The 24,401-nt window shown below is 36.0% G+C and overlaps 1 long non-coding RNA gene across 1 annotated transcript in view; it reads left to right on the forward strand.

Annotated features, from left to right (window-relative positions):
* LOC144371690 (uncharacterized) overlaps positions 1-24,401 on the forward strand; it is a 470,318-nt gene that overhangs the window by 81,556 nt on the left and 364,361 nt on the right. Inside the window, exon 4 of the long non-coding RNA XR_013431687.1 lies at positions 22,122-22,176. This is a non-coding gene — a long non-coding RNA (uncharacterized LOC144371690). The remainder of the gene's footprint in view (positions 1-22,121; positions 22,177-24,401) is intronic.

A 24,401-nucleotide genomic window follows, 5' to 3' on the forward strand; every position in this document is an offset into this window, starting at 1 on the left:
TGGAATACAATAAGTTGTTTCCACTCTGGTATGGCTTCCTGTTGTTCACTGCTTACATTGCACTTTGAACTTTTGACTTCACTCTGCTAGTGATCAATTTATGACCTCTATCAAAAATCAATGCATTTTTATTAAATTTAAAATGTCAAATGTAGTGAAATAATTTAAATATAAATGTATAACAGGTAGCAAATTCTGTTAATGATTTCTTATAAAATACATTGAATACACGTACCGGCATATATGTGGAGAAATGTGTGTGTGTGTATACACACACACACACACACACACACACACACACACACACACACACATTCTTTATAAATTTGCCCAAATAGAATCTTAAAGACTATTTTGCATCCTGATTTTTTCACCCTAATATACTGTGGAAAATGTCATCCTAAATTAGGATGTACCTCATTCTTTTTAGTGACTGTTTAATATAATATTCCATTATATGGACATAGCTTAATTTAATTAGTCATTCCCTTATTGAGGGACATTTAGGTAGTTTCCTATCTTTCACTGTTATTCATGCATTAAATAGATATTTATTGAGGGAGTACTCTGTGCCAGACAGAATCCCTGCCACTGTGGAATAAACAGTCCAATAGGGGAAGATGATCGTTAATTAAATTACAAAAATGTACAATTCCATCTGAGACCACATACTCTTTAATAAGTCACTTTACCTAGTCAGTGAGACATGAGTAGACTTAACAAAAAAGGAGAAAGAGTATTCTAGCACAGTACAAAGAGTAAACTCATTTTTAATTGTGATATACAGAAGGAAACTCTCATTATCTAAATATTCATTATGTGAGTCCCTAGAGTTATAAGATTTTATGGAAAAGCAAAACTCATTAAAGCACAACAATATTCTTTAGTCAATTGGCCCTTTAGGAAATTGTTTCTCCTTCCTACTTCACACTGGAGCCTATCCTTGCCCATCATACAGATGTCTTTTCAATTGTTACAATGGAAAGAGAGTGAAAATCAATTCCAAAGTAAATATTTCAAATAGCGTAGAAGATAAAAGACTTAACAAAGTTGATGAAAGTGAGAGAGATTTACTTGAATCACACAAAGCTGTTGACAGGTGAGGACTTGGCAGAATTAACTTTTGAGGAAAAGAATGAATTCACACAGAGGGACAAAATGGATAAAATGAAAGACAGCAATTGGAATATCAGGAATGAAGGGATTTCCTTGGGAAAATTTATAAAACCCTTTAATATTTTCTAAAATTTAATTTTTATGATCCTACTGTGAAATAATAAGGATGCCTATTGTATTATCCTGTCATTTTGTAAGAAAAGTCATACTGAAAAAATTGACAATCAACATTTAATTTATTCATTGTTCAAAGAATGTATTTATGGTCGAATTGAAACTTGATTCTTTAAAAATATGAGACAAAGTACACTTGTGTAGTTTTAAAATTTTGAATATAAAATTCCAATTAAACATCTAAAAGTTAACTATGATATTCTGGTTCCTGTTTTAAGTAGATTTTCTTAAGCAGCCCCTTTTCTAGTAGTGGTTATTCTTAGATACTTGGACTGTCTCTATTGCCCAATTATCCTCCCCAGAGGTGGCACCAATTTGCATTTCTGCCAACAGTATATTATAGTGCCTATTACTCTTTATCTTGGTGAGCTTTTGAATTATTGACATTCTGATGGGTAAAAAAGGCATCTTCATTGCTGTTTTTATTTGCATTTCATTAATCATGAAGAAGGTCAAGAATCTTTTCATGTATTTAACAGTCATTTGTATTTCTTTCTCTAAGAACTATTTCTATTCTTTGCTCAATTTTCTTTGTGGTTGTTTATCCTTTTGTCATTGATTTGTACAAGCTTCTTATAAATGAAAGAACGTAGTCATCTGTCTGTCAGGTGTGCTACAAATGCTTTTTCAGTCTTTTTTTTGTCTTTATTTCTGACATTTTCAGTATTTGCAATCAGCAAGGTTTACATTTATATATAGTCAGTTTAATGTCTTTTTATTTTTGAATTGTTAGGATTATATACTGCTTAAGAAATGTTTCTGTTTTAGTCATTTTTTTTTTTGCTTCTGTGACCAAAAGACCTAACAAGAACAATTTTAAGGAGGAAGCATTTATTTTGGGACTCATGGTTTCAGAGGTCTCATCCATAGATGGCCAATTCCATTCTTCAGGGCCCAAGGTGAGGCAGAACATCATGGTTGAAGTGTGTTGCAGAAGAAAGCACCTGGGGACATGTCACCAAGAAGGAAAGGGAGGGAGGGAGGAAGGGAAGAGAGGTGGAGGGAGAGACACTCACTTACCATAGTCAAAATATACCCCCCCCATGCCTCCAATGATCCACCTCTTCCAGCCACACCCTACCCGCCCCTCAGTTACCACTCAGTTAATCCCTATCAGGGAATTAATTCACTGATTGGGTTAAGGCTCTTATTACCCAATCATTTCATCCCTAATACTTCATGAATTGTCTCACACATGATCTTTTGGAGGACACATCACATCTAAAGCATAATAGTTTCCAATTTCAAGTTTAAAAATGAACTTCCCGATGTTTTCATCTAGTAATTTTTTAAAGATTTTTTTTAGCTTGCTGTTAAAACCTTTGATCCATTGAGGATTTTATTTTGGTATAGTGAATGAAAAAGGAATTCAGATTTCTGTAAATAGTCACACATGTCCTAATGTCACTCATAACCATATTTTCTTTGCTGATATGAAATAGTACCTATATCATATATTAAATTTCCATATGTATAACAGTCCAATTCTGGACTCTCTTATGTTCCATCGATCAATCTATTTCTTTTTTTTATCAAATTCTTTTAAACTTTGAAGGCTCTTAATGCTTTTAATTCTGCTCATTTATTTTCTTTCAGAATTTTCCCAGCTATTCTCACTTATTTTTTGTCTACCTAGTCTGTCATAGATGACAGTAACATAAGGTCAATTTCTACTACTGTTTTTGGAGATTTCTGCTTGCATTTTATGTAGTTTATGTTCTATGTCTTCTGATTCTGTTATTTGGTACATGAATATTTATGGAAGTTATATCCTCATTGTGGATAGTATCCTTTATCAAAACATTTTTCTCCTTGAATTCAATCTCTTCTCTGTTATTAATATCATGACCTCTGCTTTGTTCTTTTCATCATTTTCATGGTATATGATATGCTTTAGAGTTCAGTAATGTTTTTCAGTTCTTGATTCATTTTCTTACCTCTGTCTGCTCCTTTTCATCTTATTCTTCACATTTCGTTGTTTCATCATTTGTCTTTAATATCTTATTTCAATGACATGATGTTCTCTTGAAATTTTTCTTTTCCTTATCAGAGAAGGTTTTCTTCAAGTGTGGATTGATTATCTGTACCCCTTGCTCTCTTTCCTATTCTCCTTTGATTCCCCTCCCCACCATGAAAATTCTTGTAATATTTTTGCAGAACTATCATTCTGTTTCTTGTCATTGTACTCATATTTAAATTAAGGGAAATTCTAAGAATGGAATTAATTCTTCTTCACTCTCTTTTTACTTTGTCTTTTTTGTTTGTTTGTTTGTTTTGATACTGGGAATTGAGCTTTATCACTGAGCTACATCCGTATTCCTCTTTCTTATTTATTTATTTTTTTAAATTTGAGATGGAGTCTCACTAAATTGCCCAGGTTGGCCTCAAACTTACATTTTTTTTTTTGCCTTAGTCCTTCAAGTATCTGGGATTATAGGTGTGTGCCACCATGCCTGGCCTTTGTATCTTCTAAAGAGCATTAGGTTGATAGCTAGTCATTGGGGATTCTGTTCACATTCTGCCGTCCTGAGGGTAGTTACAGTTAGTGGATCCTTTCTTTCTGTGATTTCTGTAAAATGCCAGTAACAAGATTCATTCTGCCCATTCAGTGATTACTAGGCATTGCAGTCAGCTGGAGGAAAATTTTTAATTAAAAAAGGACCCAGTTTGAGTCTAACCTTCAAAGATTCTCATTCACGTGGTCTGGCTTGAGGCTCAGGATTTGGCATATTTAGTAGCTCCCCAGAGGGTGTCTCTAATGCATAGTTAGGACTGGGAGCCAGTGAGACTTATTGTGGCACCACCTACTGCATGCACAGCCCCTTTAGTTTCAGGTTGAAGCCCTAGAACCCTTCCTTCCAACAAATAGAATTGTGGTTGTCAGCTTTATTGCTGCTGTGACAAAAAGACCCAACAAGAACAATTTTAGAGGAGGAAAGTTTATTTTGAGGCTCATGGTTTCAGAAGTCTCAGTACATAGACAACTGACTCCATTTCTCAGGGCTCAAGCTGAGGCAGAATATCTTGGCAAAAGAGTGTGATGGAAGAGTATGGCAGAAGGAAAGCAGGTCACACAATGATCAGAATGCAGATAAAGAGACTAAGCTCAGCTCACCAAATACATACCCAAAAGCATGCCCCCAGTGACCCACCTTCTTCAGCTATACCCTACCTGCTTATAGTAACCACTCAGTTAATCCTTATTAGGGAATTAATTCACTGATTGGGTTAAGGCTTTCATATCATAATTATTTCACATCTGAACCATCCTGCATTACCTCACACGTGAGCTTTAGGGAATACCTCACATCCAAACCATAACAATAATCAATGTCAAAGTCAACTTTTCCTCCTTTACCCTTTCCTCTTAGTAGAGGAAAAAAAATGTGTAAGATCCCTGGATTTTTGCCTCAATTCTGTCATCCTCTATGTTTGGATGGGGGAATTCATAAGGGCATGGCCATGAACCTTTTCTTTCTGACTCCTTCATTCCTTCAGTTTTGCCTGTCTTTAGTTTCTTGTTTGCTTTATGTTTTGCCTGCTCTCTGTTGTTACTGGAAGAAATTAGCTATGGATGATTATATGATCTGTCTTCTCTCACCAGTTTCTGTCTTAACCCTCCAACCAAAATGAAGGCTTACTATTTTTTTTTCAGTCTTTCTTTGACAATATAGTGAGGTCAGTAAGGAGTGGTTAGTGTTTTAGAGAGGTTTTCTAAATATTTTTCTTTTGATCAATTTTCAGGATGTTTTAAACCACTCATGTTATTTCCACTATACTAACTCATGGGACAGAGGATCTGAATGAGAGTTGCATCAAATGAGAAACCTTTGTTTTTAATTTCACTTGGGTATAGCTTTTCAAATATTGTGTCATATATCTGAGCCTTTCCTTGTTTGATTACCACTTTTTTTCTGAATTTCATGTTTATGATTGTTCTTTTTATTACACTTTTGGGACATATTTTGTGTGAGCTGGCCTTCACACCACTATCATACCTTAGAGTTCATCTATGTTATCTTTGTCTAGTTTTATTTATATTTATGAAGTTCTGTAATTCTTTGTTCTATATCTTTCCCTATCCCCATGATGTAGAGAGTGGCCAAAAGCCTGTATTTTCTAATCTATTTTTGCATTTTATTTAGAAACAGGGTCTCACTGAGTTACTTAGGGCATTGCTAAGTCGCTGAGGCTGGCTTTGAACTTACAATCCTCCTGCCTTAGCCTCCCCCACCATTGAGATTACAGGCATGCTCCACCATGCCTTACTACATGCTTTGCTTTCCTCCTGGAGATTCTAAATGAAAATTATAAAGAATGAACAGTCTTGGAAGTTCCACAAGAAAAGAAACTAGTTAACTTTTTATAGCACAGTGTTTCTCAAACTTAGGTGATAATATTCACATATAATTAAAACTCTGGGAAGGAGGTGTAAGTTTGGGGAAAACATTGAAAAAATGTGATAGGAGAGCCACATTAAATTTCAAATACAGAGAAATCCATCTATTACTGAAGCCCCATAATTTGGAACCCATATACCACTACTTTGCTATGCTACCAACCCACTTTGAGAAAAAAAAGAGGCAAATGGTAATAAAACAGGATGAGATAGGAGATATAAGACATCAGATTTGTTTTAATTAAAATAAAACCAACAGCTATGTTTTCATGGGATCCACTGGGTTAGCATGCATCTATTCCAGTCACCTATCACTGCTACAGGTACAGTCTTGTGCTATATGTTTAAGAAACCAAGGTTGGGCTGGGGATGTGGATCAAGCAGTAGCCTGGCATTCATGCGGCCCGGGTTCGATCCTCAACACACACACAAAGATGTTGTGTCCGCCGAAAACTAAAAAATAAATATTGAAAAATTCTCTCTCTCTCTCTCTCTCTCTTACAAAAAAGAAACCCTGAGGCCAGGCAGAATTGTGGGTACTCAAAGAGGAATTTGGCCATGTTTACCAGTCTAGAGTTTTACATATACAAGAAAGGAATGACATATTAGGAAAATTTTCTACTTTGGGGGTTATGTAAAAATTTTGTAAACCAAAATTTTTGAAATATCCTAATATCTATACTATTAGGATGATCACTAAGTGAGTAAAGCCAGTGCCTTGGTAGTTTCAAACTTTCAGTCACAGTTCTTAGCTTCTCTGTCATAAAAGGCAGAAGCATCTGTAAATACACTGGGTAATTTATAGGTTCTATTATTGGGGGGAAGAAAATTTTAGTGATCAGGTTTCTTCCCAAACTGCTATGCAACTATTCAAATTTGTTTATATAGCCTTGGCTGCTGTTTTGTTTTCAGGTTTTGTTTTGTGAGAGAGTAAAGTTCTTCTTCAAATTCAAAGAATACTTGGAAGATCTGTCTCTCAGGTGTGTTAGTTGACTTTCAGAAACATCAATTTAGTGTGTCCCAAACTTTATTCTACATAATAATTACCTGGGGTGGTGATTGCTAAAAATGTTCTTTTTTAAAATTTATATATGACAGCAGAATGCATTACAATTCTTATTTCATGTATACAGAACAATTTTTCATATCTCTGGTTGTAAACATAGTATATTCACATCAATTTATGTCTTCATACATGTACTTTGGATAATGATGTCCATCACATTCCACCACCCTTGCTAATCCCCTGCCCCCTCCCTTTCCCCCCACCCCTCTGCCATATCTAGAATTCATCTATTCCTCCCATGCTCCCCCTGCCTACCCCACTATGAGTCAGCCTGCTTATATCAGAGAAAACATTCGGGATTTGTTTCTTTGGGGATTGGCTAACTTTACTTAGCGTTATCTTCTCTAATTCCATCCATTTACCTGAAAATACCATGATTTCATTCTCTTTAATTGCTGAGTAATATTCCATGGTGCATATATGACACATTTTCTTTATCCATTCCTCTACTGAAGGGCTTCTAGGTCAGTTCCACAGTTTAGCTATTGTGAATTGTGTTGCTATAAACATTGATGTGGCTGTGTCCCTGTAGTATGCTGTTTTTAAGTCCTTTGAGTACAAACCGAGGAGTGTGATAGCGGGGTCAAATGGTGGTTCCATTCCCAGATTTCCAAGAAATCTCCATAGTGCTTTCCATATTGGCTGCACCAATTTCTTTCTAATATGTTTCCCTGATGGAGATTCTGGTTTACTAGCTTTGATATGTGGCCTTTCTGTCTGCTTTTTAAAACATCTTCCCAGGTGATTATGATCAATGGTCCAAGGATCTCAATAAGAAATTTTAGCTTAGTTTAAAGCTCTTGCATACTCATGCCAGAGACCTCCTGTTGTAATTTGGATCTGGAATGGACCCCAAAGGATGGTCCCCACCAGGTGGCATTATTGGGAGGCAATGGGAATTTTAAGAAGTGGGGCCTAGAGGGAGATCTGCAGGCTATTGCAGGCTATTGGGTGCTAGGAGCCACAGCAAAGTATTATGATGCATGGCACCTTTGGTTGTAAGGTGATGCAGCTAGTCATTGAGAAGATTTATATTCATATGGAAATTGGACTCCTGGAGAGTTCCCATTGGTTGGGGAAGGATAGTAGGAGGGTTTTCCAGGGGAGGTCCTGGCCCCCGTTCTGGGGGGGACGTGACCCCGTGGGTGGACCGGCTTCCTGGCCGGCCACATACAGGGTATTGGCAGCATTTTCAAAAATAAAGTTTTGTTCCTGCTTGAGTGGCTCGTGATTCTGTGCCCAGCCAGACTGGGGCAATTGGGAGTGTGACCTTTAATGGGATATTAGGACCCAGCCACTCCACCACTGTGTTTCCTGGCTGCCATGAGGTTAGCATCTTTGCTCTTCCACATATTTTCTTATCCACCCAGAATCAATAGAGCCAAGTGATCGTGAAATGAAACGTCGGAAGCTGTGAGGCAAAATAAATCTTCCTTCCCCCTAAATTGATTTTCTCAGGTACTTTGCCACAGCAATGGAAAGGTGACTAAGACAATTCCTTACTTCGTTTTGGCTTTAGGCCTTAGTTCTGGAGCACTGCCATTGAGAACCATCTGGTTTGCCATCACTGGCACTGGTGCTCCAGCATTTTTTCTTCCATGATGAATTTGCTTCTTTTACTGAAATCTGCAATAGTAAAGCTATGTTAAAGCTTCTTATTGGGTCTTTAATTTTGGAGCAAGAAGTCTCCCTCCCTATTTCCTCATATAATAAATCTTCAAAAGCAGACAGTCATTTCATATTTCAACATTGGTTTTGAGAGACTGTGAGGTTCAAGGCCAGAGGAAGATGTTTTATGCTTTCAAAGCAGAGTTATTAATGAAGCTTTTAAGACCTTTATAACTGGAAAGATTTCTCAAAAGGTGCTACCCTCAGGGCTTCAGAATCCAACTTCAGAGTAAAGATTGAAATGTTTTTTGCCCTCAAAACTCCAAAACTATGATTGGTAATTTCTAGGATACTGCAAAAATCAAATTGAATGTGCCTGTACATAAAATATCATTTAATATTCTGGGCAATTTATTTTTAAAGAGGAGCTGTCAGTCTTTTGATAAGCTTCAAACTTAACTTACTCTTACAAATGTCAAGGTCGAGCATTGAGTTTATCTCATCAATCTTTGTAGTTTACCACTGGGAAGAAACTAGCTAACATTATCTTAGGGTCATGAAAATATTAGTTGGGTGAATCAGTAGATTTGAAAATCTGTCTCTCATTTGATATTTTATTTTAATACCTCAGTATAGGCTATGGTGTTTGAATATTATCATGTGTTATACTATCTTGGAATTTTAATAAGCATTATAAAAATTTAGAGATTTGGTGAAATATGAAATGTCATATTTACTGTCTGAGAAACCCCCAATATCAGGTAATGACACTATATATCAAACTGTCAGTGATATCTGATAGGTTAGAAAGTTAGATGGCTCCATCTCACTTTCACTTTCTCTACCTTCCCAGAAACAATTACTAATTGGAAGAAGAACACTAGACATTTCGATTTAGTTTTTATGTAGATTTTCTAAGCAATCATTAGTCACTTTTTGCACTGTGTAATCAGATTGTTTTTCTAAGAGAGTATAGGGAACTGGCTATAGATGTAAAATTTATATTAGGATCTTTATTTTTCTTGCTTAAGATGCAAAGCAGTATTTACTGCATTCTGAATTCTAATTTATACTGGTAATCTTATTTCCTTTGCTTATTAGGAGGGGTGTGTGTGTGTGTGTGTGTGTGTGTGTGTGTGTGTGTGTGTGTACGTAAGAGAGAGAGAGAGGAAGGAGGGAGGGATAGAGAAGAATCAAGGAAGAAAATTAAAGTGGAGTAGCATTGGTTCTGGGCACTTAAAATGGAGTAGGTGGGACTTGTTTTTTAGGGAGGAGTACTGAGGATTGAACTCAGAGACACTGGACCACTGAGCCAAAGCCCCAGCCCTGTTTTGTATTTTATTTACAGACAGGGTCTCACTGAGTTGCTTAGTGGCTCTCTTTTGCTGATACTGGCTTCAAACTCCTGTCTCAGCCCCCAGAGCCACTGAGATCATATCCATTGCAGCCAGCTGGGTTGGACTTCTTAAACCAAGTTTCAGGAACATCCATAGTTGAACTTTTGAACTAAACTGTCTGCAACTTTCCAACTGAGATATAGGTTGACCTTGTAAACTGAGAGAACTGCAACTCTGAAATGAAATTCCCTAGCCTTTGTTATAGGTTGTGAAAACATCACCATTGTGTCCTGAGACTGTGCCCAATCCCTTTCCTACAAGTGGTTTGACTTTTGCCACATCAGTCACACTTAACAAATAACAGATGTGATTAACATGCCCCATTTTTACAGTTTAAGTTGTAAAAGCAGCCACCATCTTGTAAAACCTGGGGACACATTTTTAGGACTGATTGAAGTTTGTGTCTTCTGGATGGTCATCCTAATAAGCTCCAGATAAAAATAATTCTTCTTTGTTCTCAACTAGGTTGATTTTACCCAAGTCCATACCCTATTGTTCTCAGTTATTAAATTATTCTTTGGCTATTTCATTGTCTACAATTTCACTTATTTATTTATTGAATTATTTTTAGATATACATGATGGTATGAGTATATTTTGACATATTATCCATACACAGTGTATAACTTTTTATAATTAGGATCCCATTATTTTTTCATTTTATTTTTGTAATTTGTTCATTTTAGATATACCCGATAGTAGAGTGACAGTAGATATACATGCAGTATAACCTATTCCAAGTAGGATTCCATTCTTGTGGTTGAACATGATGTGAAGTTATACTGGTTGTGAATTCATATATGAGCATAGGCAAGTTATGTGTGATTCATCCTACTATCTCTCCTATTCCCATCACCACTCCTTCCCTTCATTCTCTTTTGTCTAATCCAGTGAACTTCTGTTTCCCCAACATATGTGTTAGTATCCACATACCAGAGAAAATATTCAGCCTTTTTTTGGACTGGCTTTTTTCACTTAGCATGATAGTCTCCAGTTCCATCCATCTGCTGGCAAATGCCATAATTTCATTTGTTATGGCTGAGTAATATTCCACTGTGTATGTATAAACCACATTTTCTTTATCCATTTATCTGTTGACAGGCATCTAGGTTGGTTTCATATCTTGGCTATTGTGACTTGTGCTGCTATAAACATTGATGTGGTTGCATCATTATAGTATGCTGATTTTAAGTTCTCTGGGTATATGTTGAGGAGTGGGATAACTGAGTCAAATGGTGGTTTCATTCCTCAGAAAATATGAGGAATATCCATACTGCTTTCTAGAGTAGTTGTACCAATTTGCAGTCCCACCAACAATGTATGAATGAAGATTTTTCCCTACATCCTTGCCCAACATTTATTGTTAACTGTATTCTTGATAATTGTCATTCTAAATGGAATGAGATGGAATCTCAGTATAGTTTTAATTTATATTTCTCTAATTGCTAGAGATGTTGAACATTTTTAATATATTTGTTGACTGGTTATATTTCTTTTCCCATGAAGTGTCTGTTCAGTTCATTTGCCCATTTATTGATTAGTTTATTTATTTATTGAGTTAATTTTTTGTGTTATTTATATATCCTGGAGATTAATGGCCTATCTGAGGTGCAGTTGGCAAAGGTTTTTTTCCCCCATTCTATAGGCTCTCTCTTCACATTCTTGATTATTTAATTTTCAGTGAAGAAACTTTTTAGTTTGATACCATCTCATTTATTGATTCTTGACTTTACTTCTTATGCTTTACGAGTCTTACATAGGAAGACGGTTCCTAAACCATCATGGAGAGTTGGACCTACATTTTCTTCTAGTAAGTACAGGGTCTCTGGTCTAATGCCTAGGTCCTTGATCTAATTTAGTTGACTTTTATGCATGGTGAGAGATAGGAGTTTAATTTCATTTTTCTACTTGTGGATTTCCAGTTTTCCCAGGACCATTTGTTTAAGAGGCTATCTTTTTTCCAATGTATGTTTATGGCTCCTTTGTCTAGTATATTATATAAATAGATTACTCATGCTTGTATAGTTAGCCCCTTGGTTTTATTGATTAGTCTGAGAATATTTTGGAGAAGATATTGGACATCTGACAAATTATATTTGAACTTTTGATTGCATCTCTTATTTCTCTAAGTATTGCATGTGTTTTAATATATTTTATGCTAAAATAAACTTAATTTTTTAAAATAATGACATGTACTTTATATATCCTGGAGATGTAGGCTCTCTCTTCACCACATTGATTATTTCTTTTACTGAGAAGAAACCTTTTAGTTGAGTCCATCCCATTTATTAATTCTTGATTTTATTTCTTGTGCTTTAGGAGTCTTATTAAGGAAGTAGGGGCCTAATCTGACATGATAAGATTTGGGCCTACTTTTTCCTCTATTAGGCACAAGGTCTCTGGTCTAATGCCTAGGTCCTTGATCCACTTTGTGTTGAGTTTTGTGCATGGTGAGAGATAGGGGTTTATTTTCATTTTACTGCAAATAGATTTTCAGTTCTACCCAACACCATTTTTTGAAGAGGCTATCTTTTCTCTAATGCATATTTTTGGCATCTTTGTCTAGTATGAGATAACTGTATTTATGTGATTTTTTCTCTGTGCCTTCTATTCTGTATCATTGGACTACATGTCTATTTTAGTGCCAATACTATGCTGTTTTTGTTACTATATCTTTATAGTATTCTTTAAGGTCTGGTGTTGTGATGCCTCCTGCTTCACTCTTCTTGTTAAGGATTGCTTTGGCTGTTCTGGGTCTCTTATTTTTCCAAATGAAATACCAAAAAAAAAATCCAATTAATAAATGGGCTAAGGAGCTGAACAGACACATCTCAGAAGAAGTTATACATTTGATCAACAAATATATGAAAAAATGTTCAACATCTCTAGTAATTAGAGAAATTCAAATCAAAACTACTCTAAGATTTTATCTCATTTCAGTCAGAATGGCAATTATCAAGAATAAAGACAATAATAAATGTTGGCAGGGATGTAGGGGGAAAGACACACTTATTCATTGCTGGTGGGTCTGCAAGTTGATGCAACCAATCTGGAGAGAAGTATGGAGATTCCTTAGAAAACGTGGAATGGAACCACCATTTGACTCAGCTCGGTCTATACCCAAAGGAGTTAAAATCAGCATACTACAGTAACGCAGCCACATCAATGTTTATTAGCAGCTCAGTTCACAATAGCAAAACTATGGAACCAACCTAGATGCCCTTCAATAGATGAATGGATAAAGAAATTGTGGTATATATACTTAATGGAATATTACTTAGCATTAAAAGAGAATATAATCATAGACATTTGCAGGTAAATTATTGGAGCTAAGTGAAGTAAGGCTGAATGTTTTTTTTTTAACAAATGGATGCTGATCCATAATGGGGAAGCATGGGAAAATGGAGAAACTTTGATTGGGCAAAGGAGAGGGTGGGGAGGGGTATTGGGGATAGGAAAGATGGTGGAATGAGATGGACATCATTACTCTAGGTACATTTATGACTGCACATATGCACTACATCATGTATAAGCATAGAAATGTAAAGTTGTGCTACAATTGTGAACAATGTATCAAAATGCATTCTGCTGTCATATATACCTAATTAAAATAAATTTCTAAAATGATGTGTACTAAGTTCCAGTTCCTGTGTTAATTATTTTCACATATATTATCTCACTTATTGTTAGTAATGATTTCATTTAAGCTCCAATTTTCAATAGATGCTCAATGCCCATTCATTCATTTTCTTCAATAAGGAATATACTCATGTTGAGAACCAACTATGTGAGGTTACTTTACCACACCCTGGAATCGGGATTATATTAATGAAAATAAAGTGATACAAAATAAAATGACTCAACAAAATTTACAAGTCAATTCATCAAAAAGTGTAAATGCATTTAAATGTACTGGGTATAAATTTTGAGATGTGTTGGTACTCAAGAATGCTATTATGCAATCCTTAATTTAGATAAAGTACAAGAATTTACATTTCCTATCTATTTTTACCCTCTTATTTGTCTCCACCCAAATCATCTACCACCAACACTTAATAAATTTGGATTTTCTTATGCTGAATTTCCTTAATATTCAAAAGCCCAGATAGGGACCTTTTTTTGAGGTAGAATTAGAATCTGGTATTTGGAGATTTTTTTATATAAGGGAAAGATGGTCCTACTATCTTGTTTCAGTGCTACATGGATGTTTTCTCCATCACAAAAAACTGGAGTTTGTGATTAGGAGTTAGCAGTCTGCAAACTGAAACCCAACTGGGTTGCCGAGAGGCAGGCAGCTGCAAAGGAAAGCTCAGGCAATTATGGGTTTGAAAGAAAAATAAAAGCTTTCCCTAGCTGTTCAGGATTGTATAATCAAATCTGTATCTGTCAATTGCTAGAGTCAGATCATGGAGTTTGCCTACGATTATATAATCTGAAACCCAGGATGTGCAAAACCCATTAAAAGGAATACTTGGGAAAATGAGCATGATACTGTACTGACTTTGAAATTGCTTTTCATAAGTTATCTCCAAATAATCAAATCTAGGAAGGAGAGAAGTCAGGCAGGAAGTGACAGGTATTTTGCTAAAGAAGAAAATAGGCATTTCTATCTTATTGTTTCCTCCCTGAAATTGTGGTTATAATAATAATAATTTTTAAAATATAGCAAAAGATCTTGCCTCCACTACTTGAAAGTGAGAAATCAATAGGTAATGTTTCCTAAAACCTCTACCTTTGTTCAAACTCCCAAGTACCTCTCCCCTGCTTCTCTTTTCTCAGACAGGTTTTATTCAACCAACACTTCTATTCTGCTTGATACTGATTTTCTTCCATTTTTTGGGTGTTGCTACCTGTTATGACTTGGATCTGGACTGTCCCCCAAAGGCTCATGTGTTGAAGGCCTGATCCTCCATGCATGAGTATTCCAAAGTGGGGCTCTTAGGAAGTGCTTTGGTCACAAGGACTCTGACCTTGACAGTGGACTAATTTATTGATGAATTAATGATTTGATGGCATTATTGGGAGGTGGTGAAAATTGTATGAGGCAGGGCCTTGATGGAGGAAGTAGGTCACTGGGGATGCGTCCTGGAGGGTTTTATCTTGTCCTTAGCCCCTTCTTCTGTCTCTCTGTCACTCTTTGCTTCCCAGCTACGATGAGAAGAATAGCTAGCTCCAGCACATGCTCACCAACCTGCTATTTTGCTTGCCACAGGTCCAAAGTACTGGAGCCAGCTTACTCTGTAATGTAACCTCAGAAACCATGAGCCAAAATAAATCTTCCTTCCTTTAAGTTGTTTTTCTCAAGTATTTTGTCCCAGTATCAAAAATGTGAATGAGACACTACCTATGCAAAGTAGGTATGGAAAAGGTACTGCAGATAAGTTGGTGCCTGGCCTGTTTCATGTTTAATCAGAAGATGAGCACATTTATGCTAATAAATATGTGTAGAAGACACCCAGTCAAGCACTCTGTCCTATAACATAGTTGACTATCCTGTGCCAAAGAAATAGTTTTATACAATGTATGGAGCTTACTCTCTCGGTCTAAACAAAACTTTTATGGTAGCCATATTGGCAAAACACTGCTGACATAAATTTTATGTGGGGATAAAAATATGCTTGAAGGGGGTGTAAATTTTATATGGATATATAGATTTCAGAATTCAAACTTGACAAATTGATGAGATGGCTAGGGAGAACTGAATTTTCTTTTTTAAAAGGTGATAAAAATAACCCAAGGGCTGTAGACTGAGATAAAAATAAATGCACTACATAATGTATTTGATTTAATTTATGATCTCTTTCCTGTGGCTGTTCTCAACAGACTGGAAGGAAGTGGGGCTGTAATGCCAGTGGGCCCTGCTTTCAGCCAGTGTAGCTGGTGTTGATTCCCGACAACTAGAGACTCTTCCTCCAGGGTGAGTGTAAGAGGTGTAGTGGATGCCATGAGGCACTGTCCAGATCCTTCTTCAAGGAAGGACTTGCTGGTTGCTGAGGGTGAAGTCAGCATACAGCCTCTAGCTGTTAGCTCTTTAGGGTTTGCTTTAGCCACAGAAGCTTACTTTACTTTAGATCACACTTTCTTTTGGAGCACCCATATCCAATATGTGGATAAAAGGGTGTGATAATCTCAGCCCAACCTAAATCAACTCTGAAGAATCATTCTAGTTCTAGAGTTTCTTAAGGGACTGGCCAATTGTGTGCTTGACCTTGCACTATAGCTCAGCCTTTTCTTCTGTTATGTTTATTTTCCTTTCCTTCTTTTCTACAAATTTTGCTATTGTAAACAATTCTTAATGTACAATTCAGATGCTAAATGCTCTCTCAATATCTGCTTCTCTGGAAACACAACCTGGGACTAGGGCTACATTATAGTTTTTATGAGCCCTAGGCATTTTTACCTTCATGGACCTATTTCTCTTTAAAATTACATTAAAATCATATTTTGTGACTATTTGTATAAAGATGAATATATTAACATTACATATTAAAGCATTCCATTCTATCTGAATGTTCATTTGTTTCCTTCTGATTTTAAAAGAAAACGAAACATTTTTATGGGCCTCAGGCACTGTGCCTACTGTGCCTAATGGATAAGTCAGTCCTAGCTGTGACAGGGACAAATTGTACACCCAGCACAGGACAAAATTATGAGCCCTGGGTGGACTGATTTTTGATCTTTCTTTTTTTAATTTTGAATAACAAGTTATCTCCCACTTTTTAGGAAAACCAAATTGCTGCTATCCCTCCACTGGGAAAGGATCATATAAAACTAAGATGTGAATGATTATTAAAACTGCTTTTAATTATTTTGTTTTTACAACCGGGTAATGGTGATGTCTTGTTTTCAATGACAGAAAGGTTCTTCTTACTGATTGTGGCATTTCCTTCCCATTCCACATATTCTTTACATGTCCACATGTGCTGTTACTTTCTTAAAAATTTTGAGGGGACAGAGATTGGGACTGAAGCTTAAAAGAGGCTGAGAGTCTCCTCATCTTTAGTACAAGCTTTGTGAGGATGATATAGGGAATAATTGAGAGAGGAGTAGCAGGTGCCACCTAGAATGACTTGATTGCCCTCTTTATCCTGCTTCCCTTGAAGCTGTCATTCCAGATTGATCAGCTATCTTATCCTTGCATTACTTGTGCACTAGATGTCCTTTTTACTTTGAAAATTTGAGAAAATGAATATTTCTAAATACCTACTATAAACCAAACATTGCTTTTGGTGCTTTATATACTTATTTTCAGTTAGGTACAGAAAGATGTCCTAATTCAACCAGATCTTGGATTCATACTCTGGCAGTATGCTGAATCAGTGGCCTACTCAGTAACAAACTGCTGAAGTACATAACAGGAAGGAAAACTATTGTGCTTACATTACTGGAGTCAGGCAGAGAAGGTTTAATGGTGAGAACATTATGCATAGAGAGGTCATAGATGATTGAGGCTAACAGCATGTATTCTGGAGTCAAGCTGCTTCAAATGCTGACCCTACTACTTACTAGCTAAGTGCCCTTGGGCAAGTTACCTAAGCTTTCTGTGACTCTGTTGTCTTATGTAAAATGTGGATTATAAGTACTATCTTTATTTGGATATAGAAAGGATTAAACATGTCAAAAGATAAAAAGCATTTAAGACAGTTTATGACATCTAAAAAATTCCTCAAAGCATGTTATCTAATACAATTAGGGTCTATTTCACTTAATGACTTATGGACTGTTTTTCTTAGCCTCTGTGAACATGAAGATTACAGAGAGATGCTATAGGAGTTGATTTTAGAAGGATCTTTATGAAACTAAGTACTAGAAGCATTATTTGGGGTCCAGGTGACAAAATACAATGCAAACTAATTATAGGAGAACCTCATTTTCTGTAGGGAAAATATCTTGTCTTTCATAGATGACTTTTGATATCTTGGGGGTTTATAAACATGAAGAAGTAGTCCCCTGAGCAGAAAAGCTGAACTTTTATCTAGAATCTGCTGCTTGAGGTCATGAGATGGATGCAGAAGAGCCTGTTGACTTGTGGCAATAAATAATCAGGACTAAATCAACCTGCCATGACTTGCCATTTTTCCCTCCAATACTGTCTACCCCATTTATATAGCCTGATGTGAATAGACCCAGAATATTAGATAGGGCTGGAAGAGGGTAGATGTCATCAGAGACTGCTTACAGGTGGAGAAGATGCTTGTTTGATTACTATCAGATTGGTGTGACCGATACTGCAAATCCCCTCTAAGTGAGCCTCTATCTGGAGACAATTGTTTTCCAGAAGGCCTTTATTATAGAGACCTTGTCATAAACAGACTTATTAGACAGACAATGAGAGATCAGGAGAACTCAGAAGGAGGAAAATATAGGGGTCAGTAAGTGTTAATTTCAAACATGCATCTGTGCCAAAATGAAATAATTACTGTATCTAGATAGAGCAGACTAAGTTGGAACAAGCAAATGTTCTTGGCAGGAAGTCGATCACATGCTGCACAATTCAATTTATGGGCAGCTACAGACAGCTTTAAATATTTTTTGGCTTAATGTGATGTTGAATTATTGAACCCCTTTTGTTAAACATTTATTAACAATCCAAAAATACCAATAAGTGGATCACCAATTTATTTGTCTTATTCTTAAATAATCCTTCTCCCTCTCTGTCAACTTTATCTTTCAGAAACCTCATTACTAAATTTCTCAGAACAATGGAGAGCTAGACTTCTTTCCTCTGATTTCCTACCAGGGGTCTCACTTGTCTTTTGCCGGTGGGGCTGCTAACTGAAAGGTCACCTTGAAGAAGCTTGCAAGCAACATTTAACATAGATTTTTCCTATTCTAAAAACAAACAAAATCTCTTTCTTGATTCCCATAGTCCCATTCTTTCTTTTCCTTCTCATTCTAACTTCTCAAGTACATCATACTCATTGTCTTCACTTTCACACATGTATTCCCTATTCATTCCACTGTAAACTGGCTTATACTGCCGTAATCCATAGAAACTATACTTGCCAAGGTCAATGCTGTCACTGGGCAGTGTCATCCACTCATCACCTATGTGCTGCTGATTCCCAGAACTATATTTTTATCCCCAACATCTCCCTGAAATGTCAGGCTTATTTATTCAGTGACCTTCCAGCATCTCTAGCTGGATATCTCACAGGCAATTCAAACTTTATATGTCCAAAATGGAACTCGTCATCCCTCTCCTCTGCAAATCCATCCTTCTTCCAATATCTATTTTGTCACCCTTTGAGAAGTTATATTTTATTCCTTTCTTTATTTCACCTCCTGAATCTAATAAATCACTGTCTAGTTGATTTCCTATCCTAAATATTCCTTGCATCTGTCTTTTCTACTGTATCCCTACTAATACTCTCTCATTTTAACTTCTGGACTATAACAGTTTTCCCAATTGACCTGTGGTGTTTTCCCCTCCAATCTATTTTCCCTATGGCCACCAGGAAGATCATTCTATAATGAAATCTAACCTTGTCACATCTCTAGTTTAGACTGCAAAGTTTCCCCATTACCTACCAAATAAAGTGCAATTTATCTACTATGGCTTATAAAGCATCTGAGGACCTTATCTATCATTACTTTGGAAATGTTTTTCAATCTTTCAATATACCATACCATTGTTTTGCATTTATACTTTTTGTATAATACCTAATTTGTATAGAATGCCTTTCTCTCCCTGTACCTTCCTGGCCTGTATAATTTGATATATAGTTAAGGTTTTACTTATGTTCATATTTTTTAGTAAATAGTTTCTGTCTGCCCACTTTACTCCCAGGGTATGTTAATACCTCTTTTTTGTGATAGGACTATAACAATTATGCACACATCACCCATTCTCTCTCCTATATTTTGCTAAAACACTTTATACTTCTGCTTTTCCCCTAGACTGTGGACTCCTTAAGGTTATAGGCTTTTGCCTATATTGCTCATAGTTCTGTCCTTACTATCCAACACCTTCTCTAGTATCTAAATAAACTCAATAAGAAAATAGAAACTCAAAAAGTGCTCAATAAATAAATTAATAATGATAGTAACTACTCATTCCTCTAGCATTATACCATTTGTGAAGTTACTTCCCACACATTGTCTTATTTGCATTATCAAAGTCAGATTCAGGACAAAATAAAAGTTATCCTAAAGAGAGGCATTACAGCTGAGTGGGTTAGTTTAATTTTGGAGTCACACAAGTCTAGTTTTGAATCTTGATTCCATTACTAGTTGCCACAGAACTTTTCAGGAAGTTACTGAGCCTCTCAAGGAGTAGCGTCTTCCTACTATGTAAAATGGAAATAATGACAGTTCCTACTTTATATGGTTCTTATGTGGATTGTATAAGACTAATAATTCATGTGAAACAAAACAGTGCTCTTTGTACATACTGAATGATAATTAGTATTATTATTGTTGTTATCATAATTATTATAAACCCTCATCATTTTCCCTGTATAGATTTTCCTCTTCACACTTGGAATAGATCATCAGGTATTATATATAAAACACCCTACCATACAGTAGGAATTCAAAAATTGATACCTATTATAATCATCCTAAAGCAATGCTGTCCTCTATTTCTGCTCTCTCACAGATGGGCCAGAAAAAAGAAGTGCTTTGCATTTAAAAGATATTTCTCTTTTGACTTAGACTGGGAAGAAATAATCAATTATCCTATTCATGTCACCAAAATACAAACTATGACTTATTCTGAGTCAGTGGAAAGTGATAAGAAAGAAACATTTTCTCAAGGAATTAAGAAATGATTATACCCTGAAAACTCAGTGCAAATTATCTTCCTTTTCCTAGATAAGATTAAAAATGATTAATTCACCAAATATTTATTGAATATTTACCATGTTTCAGACATTTTTCTGAGTACTGCCCTTAGGGAACTTAGAGTTTGTTATCACAAACCTACTAAATTAGAGTCTTTGGGTATAGGTTTCAACTGCTATTCTAACATATAGAGATGTATATAGTCTTAGAAAATGAAGATAAAATAGTTTAAACCATAAGTGTAGCCTATAATATACATTTACTGTGGCCTTGAAAAGTTTTATGTAAGCTGGGAGTAGTGACACATGCCTGCAATTGCAGTGACTTGGGAGACTGAGTCACTAGGATTACAAGTTCAAAGACAGCCTTAGTAACTTAATAAGGCTCTAAGCAACTTAGTGAGACCCTGTCTCAAACTTTAAAAAGTTCTATGTAAATTGATTCTTCTTTTCTACTGATTACCAATGCCATTCAGAGCTACTTTATCTTCATTTTTTATTGATCTTCAGTGGACAGGCTTTTTCTTCCACCCCCACCCCCTGAATGACTGTAAATTTAAATCTATCATGAGGGTTTAAAATGGCACATGGCAAAATAATATTAGGAAAACAAGTAGACAAAGAAGTCCTGTTTTGTCACACATTTGGAAATCATTATGGCCTTCACAAACTATTCCATCACAGTTTAACCCTCATTGATTTATTTATTTATTTTTTTGTTTTGTTTTTCATTTGAGTTATCAGGTACTTGGTATAATTCAAGTGTGTTGAATCAAATAGCAGATAATGCATTCAGTTCTAACTTGATTCTCCTCCTGTTACAGCAGAAAACTTCAAGGAAAAACAAAACCTTGATTCTTGGCTTTTTAACAGAAAGTTCAAGCTTTATTGTCTAGAATGAGTTGTCCTGCCAACTCTTGCCACTATATAGCTAATGGCCTGGCTTCCTGATGAGATTGTACTACCATGTAAGCTGGGATTCTGGACTGCAAGAAGCAAAACACACTTAAGCTACATAAAATTAAAGTAGATATTTGTGAAGAACAGCAGGGACTCTCATATAATTGAAGAGATGCTGGGAAACCAGGTTTTTAAAAAGCAGACATACTAATATGGTGTCATCACAGGAATTGCCTGATTAGGATATTGCTGCTGGCACTGCTGCCACCACTTCCACCATAAGTGTTGAATTCTACTTCCTTGCTTACTAGAAATTCAGACTACTGACAGACAAATACAATCAGTTGTATTTGTCCCACAACTGCTTTCTGGCTATATCAGGGAGCTGATGGAAGAAGGATTTAGACTTATGGGAATTCACAGTAAGTTCAGATTGAGAAATGAAGCACAGAACTACTATCCTGCTAAGCCTACTCACAATGGGGGAAAATATTTTCTCCCTGATTGCATGACTATTAGGACCGGGAAGTGGATTATAGGCAGTTCCACTCCTAAAACCACCATTATCAGGCTTTTACTCTTCTCCACTGAAAAGGTTCATTATGGTCACCAGTAATCAAAAGGATGCTAAACTCAATGGGTAATTCATGGTCCTCATCTTTTTTGCCTTTTCAGCAGCATTTGCCACAGTTGATTCTCCTCTCTTCAATGGAACACTTTACTCCCATGACTGGTAAGATACAATGCTATCCTATTTTGTCTTTGGCTAATTTGTTACTTTTCCATCACTATAACCAATATAACCAATATAATCAACTTATAAAGAGAAAATTTGTATTTTTTTTATAATTTTGGAAGTTGCTTTTGGGCCTGTGGAGAGATAGCACATCATGGTGGGAGCATGTGGCAAAGCAAAACACTTACCTCATGACTAAGAAGCAAAAGACAGGAAGATGAAGGGGCTAGGGTCCAATTGTCCCTTTCAAAAGCATGCTCCCATTGAGATTAAAATATACTACTAGACTTGGGAGACTGAGGCAAGAAGATCATGAATTCAAAGCCAGTCTCAGCAACTTAGTGAGGCCCTAAGCAACTTGACAAGACTCTGCCTTTAAATAAAATATAAAAAAGGGCTGGAGATGTAGCTCAGTGATAAAATGCTCCTGAGTTCAATCCCTAGTACAAAAAAAAATAGAGATATCCCACTAGGCTCCTCCTCTTGAATGTTCTACCTCCTAATAGCATCGTGCTATGGACCAAACCTTTATCATATGGACCTTTGGCCAACACTTAAGATCCAGACTATAGTAACCACTCATTGGTAATCTTCTTTGGTGATTCTTCTTCATCTATGCAACTTCTAATTTTTGGAGTTTGTTAAGGTTTGCTCCTTTGATCTGTTCTCTATCTTCACTTCTTTAATGATCTTACCCAGTCTCATGACAATAACCACAATATATATCCAAAATGCTCATAAGTTTATAAGTTTATATCCTTAGTTTAGAACCTTCCCTAAATCCCAGAATCAAATACTTAACTTCCTAATATTAATTTTAATTTAATTTCTAAAAAGCATAGCAAATGTAACATTCAAAATTTGACTCTTGATCCTGCTCTAAACTTATTCTTCTTCCCCATGTTGTTAGTTGGCGACTCTGTTCTTCTAGTTGCTCATGACTTTTCTCCATTCCAAATTAATCTGTCATAAAATCTTGTCTTTATTTGAAAATATATATAAAGCATTTTACCACTTCTCAGCATCTCTACTACCATTTTGATACGTGGCAGCATATATTGTCACCTGGATTATTGAAAGGCCCCATTAATTGGTCTCCCTATTTTCACTTGTCTATATGTTCTACTCTCCTTACAGTAGTCAGTGTGATCTTATTACAAATAAAGTCAAAAGTAATCATAGGGTCAAAATATTTCTGTGGCTGAACTCTTTGGCCCAGGCTTCTCAGGTAACACTGACTGGGGATTCTCTAGCAGAGTTATTATATGGAATACTTGCTGTTTGACAAATCTATTGCCTAGTACATGGGCAAAAGTTCTTAATAAATAGACTATATTCCCCAAGGGATAATTTAACTGTGTGTGACATTGATCAGAGAAGGGAAAGAATATATGAATCAATCAGAAACAGACTCCTCTGATATGACTTGGAGAAGTGAAATGTGTTCTATCAGAGGTCAAGGGGTTGAAGAAAAAGGGACCTCAGCAAAAATAGAGGTTATGGAAACTGTATGAATATGATCATTACCAACTAATTAGATAATTCTGAAAATGCAACTTTGTCTTTGTGTATTCTGGGCTCATTTCAATCTTGAAATAGAACATATTGTTGTGGAAAGAGCCATAGAGGACAGGGCATCCAGATGAATAGCTAGAAGAAACCTGGCTGAAAATTTGCTAAATTTAGTGCCCTGACAAAAGCCAATTGGGGCCTTTGTGTTCTGAGTTTTCTGTGCACAGGAAAGTAACAGGGTTAGAGATAAATTATGCAGGTCATCAGAAAAGTAACCATTACAGGGTGATACTGAAAGGAAGATGAAGGAAATAGAGTTTCCAAAGGAGATGTTTAATGAACTGCCTAATTTGAGAACTGAGTTTGGATTTAGAAGACATGTCCATTATTGGGTGGCAAGCATATAGGCAGAAATGAAGATAATAGTCCATGTGTCCAATGTCCTGGGGGAAAAGAATGTTAGAGCATGAGTGAGTGAGCAGACAGGAGATATAGAAGCAATTATTGGAACAAATGATTTCAGAAGATTAGCAAATTAAGTATACAACTGAAAAAGAAAAAATTAATAGATCATTTGTGACACAATCCTGAGATTTTAATCAGGATATTACCTAACTGATGTGTTCACATTAGTAGAACAGAAAGCTAGGAATTGCTTTTTTCTTCCTTTTGATTTATAATGCAATCTGAATTGATTTCTGAATAAACTC

The sequence above is a fragment of the Ictidomys tridecemlineatus genome, chromosome X, assembly GCF_052094955.1.
Source record: "Ictidomys tridecemlineatus isolate mIctTri1 chromosome X, mIctTri1.hap1, whole genome shotgun sequence".
Lineage (NCBI taxonomy): Eukaryota > Metazoa > Chordata > Mammalia > Rodentia > Sciuridae > Ictidomys > Ictidomys tridecemlineatus.